The 12,965-nt window shown below is 45.5% G+C and overlaps 1 long non-coding RNA gene across 1 annotated transcript; it reads right to left on the reverse strand.

Annotated features, from left to right (window-relative positions):
• Window positions 1-8,165: 8,165 nt before the first annotated feature.
• Window positions 8,166-11,819, reverse strand: LOC309660423. The gene is made up of 2 exons (XR_014263389.1): window positions 11,745-11,819; window positions 8,166-10,018 (listed from the first exon to the last, which is right to left on the reverse strand). It is a non-coding gene; the product is annotated as an uncharacterized lncRNA (long non-coding RNA).
• Between the last annotated feature and the right edge of the window lie 1,146 nt (window positions 11,820-12,965).

A 12,965-nucleotide genomic window follows, 5' to 3' on the forward strand; every position in this document is an offset into this window, starting at 1 on the left:
GGTGCACGAAGGTGACTGATCCTGTTTCCAGGACAAGCAAGTTTTCCAGGGAAAGCAAGTTTTCCAGGAACTGCACATTGGAGTACAGCCACAAAGGTTGAGTAGGATCCACGAGGCAGAGAAAGTGGAGGAATTCTAGACCAAGAGAATCATAGGAAGAAGCTGGAAAGTGTGGAAGGGCAGGTGGATTACCTGGGGGATGAACTGGAGGAAACACCTTAGTAGACGTGCTGGACTCTCTGGAGGTAAAGGTGGGAGGGAGGTGGGTCCAGATAAGGACAGACAAATATAAAGGCACAGAGACACCCCAAATTTTAGTCAGAAGGGAGCTTAGAGATGATGGAAGTCATCTTTGTCCTTGTTACACATGTTTTTAATTTTAATGTGAGCGTGTGTGTGTGAAATAGGCTTCATTGAAGAGTATCCAGGGTTGGACACAGAAGAAGGAGGCCTGATAGCAACTCAAATAATTTCAAACTGGGGACTTCCCTGGTGGTCCAGTGGTTAGGACTCTGTGCTTCCACTGCAGGGGGTAAGGGTTTGATCTCTGGTTGGGGAACTAGGATCCCGCAAGCCGCACGGCGCGGCCAAAAATTAAAATAAGATAAAATAAAATAAAACGTTCAAATAATTTCAAACTGAATATGTGATTCCTCTTCTCTGAAGAGACCTGCTAGGCTGGCTTTACTGACTGCTTTACCTTGAGTGGTGGCCCCCAGCCTCCTGCCTTCTCAGGGTTTTTTCTCTGCCTTCTTTCCCGTCTCAAGTCTTCACCCAGCCCTCCAGACTGCCCACCCCAGGCACAGAAAATTCTCTGTTGGGTCTCCTTTAGGTAACAGTAAGTAATCGGAGAACAAAAAAGCCTCCTGTTTGCCCAGATCCTCCTTCCTTAGAGGGCAGATGTTAGTTTGTATTTGAAAAGTTCTAAATGCCCCAAAAGTAAAAATTACCCTTATGCAGTTCTTTTTAAAAATTACATAACGAACTTAAAGTTTCCTCCTTCAGTCTGTTAGCATTTATCAGTCAAGATATCTTCCCAAGTTAAAGCAAATATATCTCCCTCTACATATATATATATACATGTACACTCACACACGTATTTATAGAAAAGAAATTATGCCTTACATATTGATCTGTTTTTTAATTTAAAAATATGTTGTGAAAAAACTTCCAACCCCATACTTCATATGCAGTCTAGTCCATAGACTAGATAGACCACAAGTTTTCAACTACTTTCCTGTTGATAGACATTGATAACGCTTTAACCTGTTTGCTTGTAAATAATGCTGCCGCAAACATCCTTGCATGTGAATCCTGACGTGCCCTCGTTATGATCTCTATAGGATGGATTCCTGGAGTTAGGTTGTTAAATCAAAGACAATGCACATTTAAAATCTTACTAGGAATTACCTCATTCCCTTTGAAGAGTGTTGTACTAGTTTACACTCCTACGGACAGTAGAATGGGACGGCCTCTTTCACACTCGCCCTCCAGCACTGGAACTGCCTCCTCATTTGCCAGATAAGGAAATGGCTTAGAGAAGTGAACAGTTCTAATAACACACCTAGGTACTGGCAATGCGGGCACCAAGATTTCAGATCTACTGTCACTATACAATGAGATAATGCGTGCAGAATATTAAGGAGCATGCCTGGTACAATGTAAGTGCTCAATAAATGTTGGTCATCGCTATGATTAAAGCACACTGCCACAATAGGGACCTATCAGAAGCTTTAACAGCTGGCTCAGCCCGAAAGATGAATTGGAGAGGAGAGGGGACAGAGGCTCAGGTGGCTCCTCCCAGGCTGGGTGGAATGCCCCTTCTCCTGTTCTCCTAGCACTCTGTGACTACCTCTTCATGACATTCCATTTAATTAGTTGATTCATCTTTCCCCATAATACTGTCCCTGAAGGACAAGCAAGTGAGAAGGTGTGTTCTCTGAGCTCAGAGACTGATGACCTATGAGCTAGGATGCTGTCATCCTCCTCAAGTACCCCAAAGAAGTTTAAAGTGATAAACTTCTGAGTTTGAGATTCTCTCACTCTGTTATATGTTTAATACCTGAAAGTTACCAAAGTGCTTCTACATCATAAATTATAGTGTGGCTTTTTTTGCTTGTGACTCTCCTCTCAATCGGGATGCAAACTCTTTAAAATAGGAATTATATCCTGAACTTATTTTCTCTTCCACCGTGACAACTAGTGTGTTGAAGGGCACACAGGAGACACTCAGTACATACAAAGTGGGGGACGATAACAAGCCTGGTTTTGGGTTTTGGAGGAGGGGTAGGAAACTGGTTAAGGAAACCAGTCCCTTCGCTTTAGAGTCGTGACTCATAGATGTTGATTGACTAAATCACCAAGTGGCTATTTATCTAAAAGTCAATTTCATCTTTGCAAAGTAATGAGTATACCCTTGGAACTACCCTCAGAATGATGCTAGCCTCTCTCCCACACATTCACCAAGGCATGCCCCACATTCTTCAGCTGCAGGTTTTGCATCTGGGTGGGCCAGAGAGGAATGTCTGGGGAAATGGGATTGTAGGAGGTAACAGCCACTGGAAGAATTTGGCCCCAAAGCCAAGGACTCCTCATTCAATATGCATGGTTTTCAGAATTCCTATTTTAATCAGCAAAACGGAAATGAAATTCCAATGTAGCTTTTAGTTAAAAAAAAAAAAACAACAAATTACAAGTGGTATATGATATTCATGCATACCATTTCCTCTGAAATTCTTTTTAAGAATTGAAGAAAATAACCATATAACATACTGGAAAGAACACTAGCCTAGGCGTCCAGAGATTTAATTTCATGCCCTAAATTTATCACCTAGTAGCTGTGTGATCAAAAGCAGTCAGTTCCCCCATCTTACCTTATTTCACTCATATATAGAATGAGTGAGTTGATGACAGGTAAGCTCCCCTTCAGCCTCAATAATAAACGAGTCCATAATTGCCTGCTTAGTGTTGAAGATCCATCCGACCATCCAGCCTTTCCACAAGTATTTGTCGAATTCCCACCTGCATTATGTCTATATGATTTGAGCCCTTCTGATTCTCACCGATAGGTGACAGCATCATCACCCTTCCAAGGACCAAGATTCAACATCTTGAGTAAATTCTGACCCCTCCTCCTCTCTCACCCTCTTCACCTTCCAGCAGTTCCCGATGTTCGTTCTTTCTCTGTGTCTATCTCTGGCCCATCCTATCCCTTCTTCCTGCCCTTCATCCTATCCCTTCATCCTATCACTCTTCTTCCTGACTACTAGCTCTCACTTGAGCTGTTGCAAAAACTTCCTAAGTGGTCTCCCAGCCTCAATAATCTTCCTTCTCAATCCACTTGCATGCTCTGCCCAGAGTTATCTCTGATCTTTGATTTTAATCAATATTTTTTTGAAGGTTTGTTGTGCATAGTCACTCAGCCTGGACCCTTCAGGAGTTCACAATCCAGAGAGGAAGGCAGACAAAATTAAAGAATAAGTACAATCCGGTCTGGAACTGCGAGAGTGGAGGACCTAACACTGCTCAGTGTTGGTTTTCTTCCTCTCCTCTCACAGAACTTTCTTCCTTAGTCGTTCCCTCTTCCATGTACCTCACAGCACTTTTTCTCATGCCTCTAGCGTCTCACTTATCACATCCTTTTACCGTTCATTCTCCACTTGTCTCTCTCCTTGACTAGACTGTTAACTCCTTGATGATAGGGATCTAATCAACTTAAGCCAGCCTTCCAAGTCAGAAACCTTCAGTGGCTCCTTTTTGCCCTCGGGTGGAAGTCCAAACCTTCATACTGAGAATTCAAAACCCTGAAGAGTTTAGGTTTAACTATGTTTCCAACTAACTCTGCTCACCAGCCCATATCCAATCCCACTTCAATCCCAAACCCTCTTCTATTCTTTCCAAGAACTTTTGCAGAGAATCAGATCCACCTGTTCAGAATTAATTTTCACCTGTTCCCAAATACTTCTTATAGTGAATGTCCTAACACATCTATGTCTATCTTCTGCAGAGATTTTGTGAACTTTCTGTCTACTTCCTATATGACGAGTTCTTGGGGGCAAGTGCACATGTCCCTTGGGTTCTTGGATCCTTCATAGCACAGGGCCTACCTACTGCCTGGCACTTGGTCTGACTCTGTCCTGAGTAGTTGCCACCTGCCAGGCACTGCACAAGCTCTGTGATACTTTATCCTCACAGAAGACCTGGAAACTGGGCTCCAAAAGAGGCTAAGTAACCTGCTCAAGGCACCAGCAGGTACGTGATACAATTTAGATTTAAACACAGGTGCCTCTTAGCAACGAGGCTACACTGCTTCCCTACGAGGAGCCCCAGTAAATGTGAAATGGTTTTGCAGCCTCTTGGAGAAGAGGTTGAAGATATACTCAACAAGCATTTCCTAGTCAGCTAGGGAGATTTCTATTGGTTTTTTGAATCAATGAGTTGGCTCTGATCTTGCCCTTGAAGACTGAAGAGGAATCCGACAAAGAAAAAAGGTAAGAGTATTCTAGTAAGAGAATAAAATGTGAGCTAAGTCCCTGATACATGAATAAAGGGTGTTTTGGGGGAGAAGAGGGGAGATATTTAACTGATTCACTTCCCCAGCCAGACGGTAAGCAATTGAGGAAAGGAAACGTCTTGGTCTGGCTCAGGGCTGTATGTCTATTGCCCACGGCAGACTCTAATACAGAGCACATGTCGAATAAATATTTTGTATGAATGAATCTACTCAACAAATACTGTCTAAGCAATTTTTTGTGTGTTCATGTAATTTTAAACTCACTCTCGGCCTAGAAGAATTTATTGCCTTTATCAAGTCTCTAAAAGCCCAAATCCAAACTTTCAGCCCCTGAAAGTGAAACCTCCAGTCCCTAGAAAGTTTCACTGACCGGCTGAGTAAAAAACATTAAACCAACAGAACAAGCTATGAAAAATCAAATAAGAAAAAAATAATCTTTCAGTTCCAAGAAACTTAGGTATTTTCAGTAATGTGCCTCCTGCAAGGAAGCCTGAGGGCTTAGATGGTGTCAGTTTCATTTCCAGTAGAGAGCTTTGACCTTCTGTCTCCCAAGGAGAGAGGAAAAGGCTCCCACCTCCACCCCGCCCAGCAGCTGTGCCAGGGGCCTGGGTCTGAAGACACAAAGGGAACTGAGGCAGAATCAAAGAGGTTCTTCTCACATTGTATTAGGTTGTTTCGCATCTCCTTGTTCTGTGTTAGAATAAGCTATAAGCATGCCTGTGTCAGTGAGCATATTCAGATCACAACATTTGTTGAGTCAGTGAGTCAGACAATGGCTCAAAGCAGAGCTGGTAAGCGGGAAATTTAGCATGATGAAGTAGAAAATGCATTCAACTCGGGACAGGAGGACAGGCCTGTTCCTTCTCCACCACATATGAGCTGGTGACCCTGGGCAGTCACCTCTTTACTCTGGGCCTCAGTTTCCCCTTTCATTTCTGACATATTTGGTAGATCCTCATTATGGTAGGAGGGGAAAAATCCATGAAAACATCTATGGATGTTTTTTAAAAGGAGACATTCATGGAAATCGCCTTATGTACATGGGAATCTGGGAACTGGAGGGTTTTCCTTTTACTCTAACCTAGGGCTTTCCAACCTTGGCTCAGTTAATACTTGAGGCCAGACAATTGTTTGTTATAGAGGGCTGTTCTTTCCATTGTAGGACGTCTTGCAACATCTCTGATCTCTACCCTCCGGATGCCAGTAACATCCACTTCCCTCTCCCCAGTTGTGACCACCCAAAATGTCTCCAGACATTGCCAATTATTCCCTGGGGGCAAAATCACCCACAGTTGAGAACCATAGGCCCTGAGTTGCATTCCCAACTGGAAATGACAGATTCCTTAGAATAATGTAGCTGAGGATGGACTTGGGAGGGTGTGGAAACCAGGCACAGGGTCTTCCTTCACTTGTAAGGGCCTGGGGATGGGACATCTCACAGAGCTCAGGAAAGTTAGAAGTGCATGGGGTCTGGAGGCAGGAAATTGGCATTTGAGTCCCTACATTATTGCTGACTGGCTTTTTGACGTTCACCATACTGCTAACCTTTCTGAGCCTGAGTCCCTATGAATGTGAAGGAATTGGTACCTCTCCTCCACGCGCCTTCCTCCCATTCTCTCAGCCTCCACACACACCACCAGAACATTGTTAAGAGCACCAAAAGTTATGTATATGAAAGACACTGTGAGCTAAAAAGTCAAACATGTGTTATCGCTCTAAAGGTTTGTTTTTCCTAAGAGAGCACAGAAAAGGAAATTTATTCCTGGATAATTTTTCTGTCAAGAGCAGTAATGGTACCAGTGCAAGTACCACCACAGCAATAATGAGAACAAATAACAGAATTCTTAGGGAATTACTGCCACACCGCCAGCTCCAAGACTGGATTTCCACTGTGCCATGAATTCATTAGCAGTTTTCAAGTAAAAATGAAAAGTCTCCTCAAAGAACGTGTCATGGTATTTATTAGGCAAAGGTGAGGATGAGCCTTTAGCTGTTCACGTGCCTGGAAGTAACTGGGCCCTGGGCTGACTCTTTCTTCAACAAGGCTATCAACCTGGAAGGTGCCTCAGGGACTCCTATCTTTGACAACAGAGAACTTCAGAACTAAGAGAGGCTTCTGAAGCCTGGTGGTTCCTCAGAGTGGGAGTCAAGGGGCTCTGGTCATGGTCAGGCCTGGAGTGGGTGGCCCTTCCAACACCTCAGGCCAAAAGCCAAATCAGGGGGGGTCCAGGGTGACTCTCCAGGAAGCTCAATTATCTCAGAAACAATCTAGAATTTCAGAAACCTCTCAGGTCGAAGGGACAGGTTCAAGTTAGAAGGAATGATGTAACACACACTTGCACATGTTTTAGCATATGGACCACTTTTTCATCCTTTGGGGGAAGTATAGAATAGTGGCTAAGGGTGCTTACTTCTGAGCCCCGAGTGTGTTTCTTGGCTCTGCTCCTAGTTAGTCGTGGGTCCGTGGGCACCCAGTGGGTGCTCTGTAAATGTTAGCTGTACTGTTTGATGTGCTACTTGATGGGCACAGCAACCTCTGAGGTCAGTGGTGTGGTCACCTTCACGCTGCAGATGTGGACACTAAAGTTCAGACAAGTGTATCCCCACAGAGCAGCCCCCGCCTCCTTCTCCTCCTCTTCGTCTTAGCTCACTCTTTCCTCCATCTCTGCTATCTAAACGCCACCTGTCCCTCGAGCCTGTTCACATGCTAGCTCCTCTACATGTTCTACCTTCAGAGTTACTCTCTGTTTCCTCCAAGCTCCACAGCATTTTGCTGGTATCTCTGTTGCACCAAGACACTCACTTGGGCCATGGTAGGCAAGAGAAGGGACCAGGATAAGGCCATGACACAGGGCACACTGTGACAAAGACTAGAGAGAAAAGCTCAGATGAAGAACTCAGGAGGGTCAAAGGAAGGAAGGTTTCCTCCCTGAAGCATGCCTTTCCCGCTTCTCCCATCTGCCAGTCATAATACGGCATGGTACCTTTTAAAGGCCTCATCGCTTTCTGGTTTCAATGGAAGTTAACTCTGTATATGCTCTCTCCCTTCTGCTATGGAACATCTTAGGGGGCAGAACAGATTCACTTCCACATCCCCCATAGCACATGGCTAAAGGTTGCAAGCACTTAAAAACGCACATGGCTCTGAACTGAAAAAAGCTTGCTGACAGTGGGTGATGGTGCTGGATGACGGCGGAGATGATAGTGATAACAGGGAGGTTAACTGAACCGAAACCCAGCCGTCACGAAGGGTGATGTACGCACGATGTTTCGCTATGACTGAGTGAACAACAGGAGATCCATGAATCAGACCTAGAAACATAGCCCACTCACTGGCAAACTGAGAAGAAACTGGAAAATGGAAAAGGCATTTGGGTGGGGACTATCTTATCAGCTTGGGCCTGATCTACAGATCAATGTAGCAGTGGCCTATGGAAATGTTTCCTCTGACTGTTTAAGAAACGTAACTTTCACAGTCGTTGAAACAACGCTATTTATTATGATTGTTCATTGAGGAAGATATACAAAAATATCCAAAGGTACACATAAGAGAAAGAACCTCCATCATAGCAAGTGGGGTACTATTAAATTTCACTGCAGTTCTCTTGTTCTACCTGTTTGATTTTATGAAGTTGAGACCATACTGACTCTGTTTATTACAAAACATTTTAAATTTATTTTTAGAATAAATAACACATACATAAGGTACACAAATGAAAAGTCACGAAAGGGAGGGCAGGGAAAAGTCAGCCTCTCTCTTGTTCTTGCTTCTAACCACCCAGCTTTCTCCCAAGTCTCCCCGATCTCCTTCGAGAGGAGTCGATGCTTATCCCTTGTCCAGTTTTTTGAGTGATTTAATAGCCCTTCGTCCTTCGAGGTTCTCAGGAACCAAAAATTGTCTGTAAGAACAAAACATGTAACCTGATATAATGTATCTGTGCTGATGAAAGATACAGTTATACCACCTGGATGCCAGTTACATAACCAGAATTATATCCTGCAAATTTTCCTAAAGAGCATTCTTAACTGACAAAGGCAGTAGCAGGTTCTCAACAGGTCTCTGTCCCAAAGATTTCCCTGAATCTTCACAAAGCTCAGAACTTGAAATCAGAGTCTGTGTGTCTGGATTGCAGTGACTAAGACACATCAACCCCAGGCGCACGTCCCTAAAGGCAGGCCGCTCTTTCTCCCAAGCTCAGACCTGGCAAGGCCGTCCTCATCTCGTTCTGCCCTCGGGAGATTGCTGGGCTGGGACGCGTAGGAAGAGTGGGTGGGGGAATTCCAGTTCCAATGAAGCAGTTTTTTAAAAACTCATTTCCTTAAATTCTAGCTCAAAATAGAGAAAGCCACTCTATACTTACCCAAACTCTGTCCTCGTCAAACTCACCACCCTGCCCTACACGCAGAGAAGTGGAGGAGTGGCCCAGGGTTTTTTCCTGGAGATCTGGTGACACATGCTGCTCCAGGGGCTTACAGGGTCACAAATCCTCCCGCTCTGAGTGTGTACTGGCCACCACCTCACTGTGGATTTTCTCCCCTGTAGGCAGTTGCAAGAGATTTTCAGGAATCGGCTACGATTTGCAAGTTGATTTGCCAGGGCAGTGCATTTCCTTCTTTCCTCTCCCTCCTCGCCTCACAGGATCCATCTGATAAAGTTACAGCAGCATCTTGGATTCACAACAATCCCGCCAGCTCCTCACTGAACAACACGTCGTCTGGCAACAGGAGGCGCTTGATTACATTTGGCTGGAGCGCCGGCATCAACTCCAGTTGTCCCTGAATGGGGATTGATGGGCCTCACGTGCTGCAGCCAACAGTTTGCCTTCACCCACTCCCCTCTCTCAAATGAACCTTCTTCTGGGAAAACAAGAAACCTACGTGCCATCCTGGGTGAGAGACGAATGGGGGCTGCGTCCCAGCATCGAATCCTTGGAGTGACAGGGAAGAGCAGACTCGGAGGGGTTCCCGACAGCAAGCCATGCTTCGAGCATTTCTGGAGAGACCCCCTGAACCACAGGACACAAATGCTCTCTCTGGAGGACTGGAGCCCCTGTGTTCCTTTCAGCTCACGGGCATCGATTCTCCCTGTGTGCAGGGTAAGGCATCAAGCGACTGTCCCCTTTAGGCAAGCTTCCATGACCTCCCTCTCCCTATTCTGACTTATTTGCTCAGTGAGTCACTTGCGCAGGCAGAATAATGGCCCCCGAAGATGTCCATGTCCTAATCCCCAGGACCCGTGAATATGTTATATTAAATGGCGAGGGCTAGTAAAGGTTGTGGACGGAATTAAGCTTGCTCATCAGCCTACCTTAAAAAACAGGGATATTATCCAGGACGAATCATGTGGCCACAATGTATTCACAAACGTCCTTAAATAAGGAAGAGGGAAGGCAGAAGAGTCAGAAGCAGACTGGTGGCATCGTAAAAAAGACTTGACCTGCTGTGGTTGCCTTTGAAGATGTAGGAAGGGGCCACGGACCAAGGAATGTGGGCAGTCTCTACAATCTGAAAAAGGCAAGAAAATAGATTTTCCCCTAGAGCTTCCTTGATTTTAACTCAGTGAGACCTATTCAGACTTCTGACTTCCAGATCTGTAATATTTGTGCTGTTACAGCAGCCATAGGAAACCAGGACTGTCATCATGGACTCGCCATGTACCCGGCCTGGTACAGGTGCTGAGGGAACATTCCCCAAGCATGTGATTTCTACCTTGTATTAGTCATCAGGGTCCAACCAGGGAAACTGAGGCCACTCTAAGTGTCTAAACACAGGAAATCGAATGCAGGTCATTGGCTATATAGACGATAGAAGAAGTTCAAAAGCCAGTCCAGCCATTAGCCATAACAGTGGGTGCTACTAGGCTGAGCTAGAGGGACAAAGAGAGGAGGTCATATACTGGAGTCCAGAGGCCAGATCACCTGGTAGAAGCTGGACCATGGTGGGCCTGTCTAGCAGGAGCTGCAGCTATGGAGGGAACAGAGCCCTGCTGTAGAAGCTGTCTGAGACAGAAAGGGAAAGAGATATACACCCTGATTTCTCCCTTTCTCCTACCCTCCAATCTCCCACCAACGCCTCCCATTGGCTGTTACTAGCTGGAAGGCAGCTGACGTGGGAGCCTGGGGTACGCAGGAGGAAACCCTCCTGCAGGACAGAGCAGAGCTGGGAAACAGCAGTGAATGGATTAATGGATTTGTAGATAAATAGGCCCCAGACTGGTACATACCTCCTTTCTGCTTTGATCACCATGAATCTTGAAACATAATTTATTGTTTAAAATCCAAATTCTTGATCATGGCTTCTAAGACCTGACATAACCTAGCCCTCCTCTAATTTCTCTGCCCTCATCCTATAAAGTTCTCCCCTCATTCACAGCACGCCAACCATGCTGGCCTTTGTTCTGTCCTCAACATGCCAGGCAAGTCCCATCTTGGGACCTTGCACTTGTTTGTTGTAGCCTCTGCTGGACTTTCCTCCTCTTGTCTCTCCCCTACTGATCACTTTTTATCATTTGAGTTTCAGCTTATGTAACACCCTTCCCCTTCTGAAATAGGTCCCCTCACCAAAAGTCACCATCGTATTCCCCTATTTTTTTTTCTTCAGAGCAGCTATTATTAGCTGAAATTATCTTGGTTATATGTGTATCTATTTATCATAACCTTCCCCAAGCTGTAAGCTCCTTGAGGGTAGGAATCTGTTTTGCTGCTTGCTATATGTCCTTGTATCAGCGTTGGCTAGATGTTCACCAAAATCTATCTCTTCTTCTTGGAAACAGAGTAAGGCTCATGTTATATTCCTTTGTGGTTAGGTGTGATGGAGTTCTAGCTAATGGAACAGGAGTGGAAACATTCAGTGCCGCTTCCCAGGCTTGGCCCATGAAAACCTCTCATGCACACTCCTGCATGTTTTCCCCTTTCTGCCAGATGTTGACAAGGCCCTACGGGAGGGTGGAGGCACAAGATGAAAGGAACCTGGGCCGTTGAGTGACTAAGTGAAGAAGGGTTGCCCCAGCAACCTGCATACCCATCCGGGACTATTATGTCAACAAGAAACAAATGTGTTTTGTGTTGAGTCATTATATTAGCCTGTCCTAACCAAAACAATTCCCACTGCCAAGAATTCCCAAAGCCTTGTCCATAATTGGCTCTCAGTAGCTATTGAATGATTGACTGTTAAACACTCAGTAGTTACATGTTCAGGGAAGGAATGTCTTTTCCTTACCCTCATGCCTTACCTGCCAAGCTCCCTGTATATTCATCTCTGGACTCTTGATGGCTTTCATGGAGCCTCAGCCTTTGTAGGTGTTTGATAGTCGTGTGTTGCGTTGAGTTTCTAGGCAGCATGAGGGAGACGGTGACCAGGCATGGTCTGCAAGTGTGAGTTTAAGCAGGTATTCTGCATCGCTATAACTACCAATGTTTGTGAGGTTCTTTAGAGTTAACAAAGGGTTCACTCACTTGATCCTTATAAGAACTCTGAAAGGAAAGGGCTATTATGACCCCCATTTTACAGTTGATGAGTCTGAGCTCAGAGGTTAATTATCTCGTTCAAGATCTTACTTTTTCAAGGGATGAAGCTGGTGTTAATTCATTGTTTAAAAACATTTATGGAGTACCTACAATGTGCTAGCCCCTGTCTAAAGCTTCTGTACCTAGTAGGGGTCTCAGGAAACATGGAAACCCAAAGTTCTGAAGAAACCTCCCAGAAAATAAAAGGGAGGCCCCAGTTCAAGCCCAGGACCGAGAGCTTTGCCTGTGTCTTGCAGCTTATGTTGTTAGCTATGACGCTGCCACGGCTGTGTGCCTTGGGGCAAGCTTCTGGGTGGTCTCCCAGACCTGCCTGGAGACAACAACATGGCTGGAACCCCTCAGCAAGTCTCCCACTTGCCCGGGCTAATGGCCCTGGCATTCTGAGTCTGCCCTTTTCCATACATTCTTTCCTCCTTCCATGCCAAGATTGCAGTAGACGATTTAGAATGGGTTCCAGGCCATTTAGCTCAGTCAGAGATTTGGGTGAAAGTTTCCTCCCACCCATCCCAGGCCTCAGATAACCCATCAGAGGGTGACAACCCGCACAAAGGAGGGGGAAGAAACACCATGGAGGCTTTCAGGCACGGGATTGGAGCAAAAGTTTCAGCAGCTACTGCATTTCTCCACCCTCTTCTGGCTGTACGAAGTGTGTCAGTAGTGGTCAGTTGGAAAGCTTAGGACAGAAAGCCCAAGAGGATGTAACTTGTCTAAACGGAGATGGCCAAGGCCCCTGGAGGGTCACCCGCAGGCTGGGTTATTTGCCGACGCAGAGAAGGAAAGTGCTGGCATCTGAGGGGCCTGTGGAAGAGGAAGAGGAAAGTTAGATGGCCCGTCTCTGCCAGGGCTCAGCCTTTCCCAGCCGGACGACACTCCTCTCGTGCTTGGGTGCTTCTCTCTGTAAATAAATCCCGGCTGCTCTTAACAGC

Source organism: Balaenoptera physalus, assembly GCF_965194825.1.
Source record: "Balaenoptera physalus genome assembly, chromosome: 4".
NCBI classification, from domain to species: Eukaryota; Metazoa; Chordata; class Mammalia; order Artiodactyla; family Balaenopteridae; genus Balaenoptera; species Balaenoptera physalus.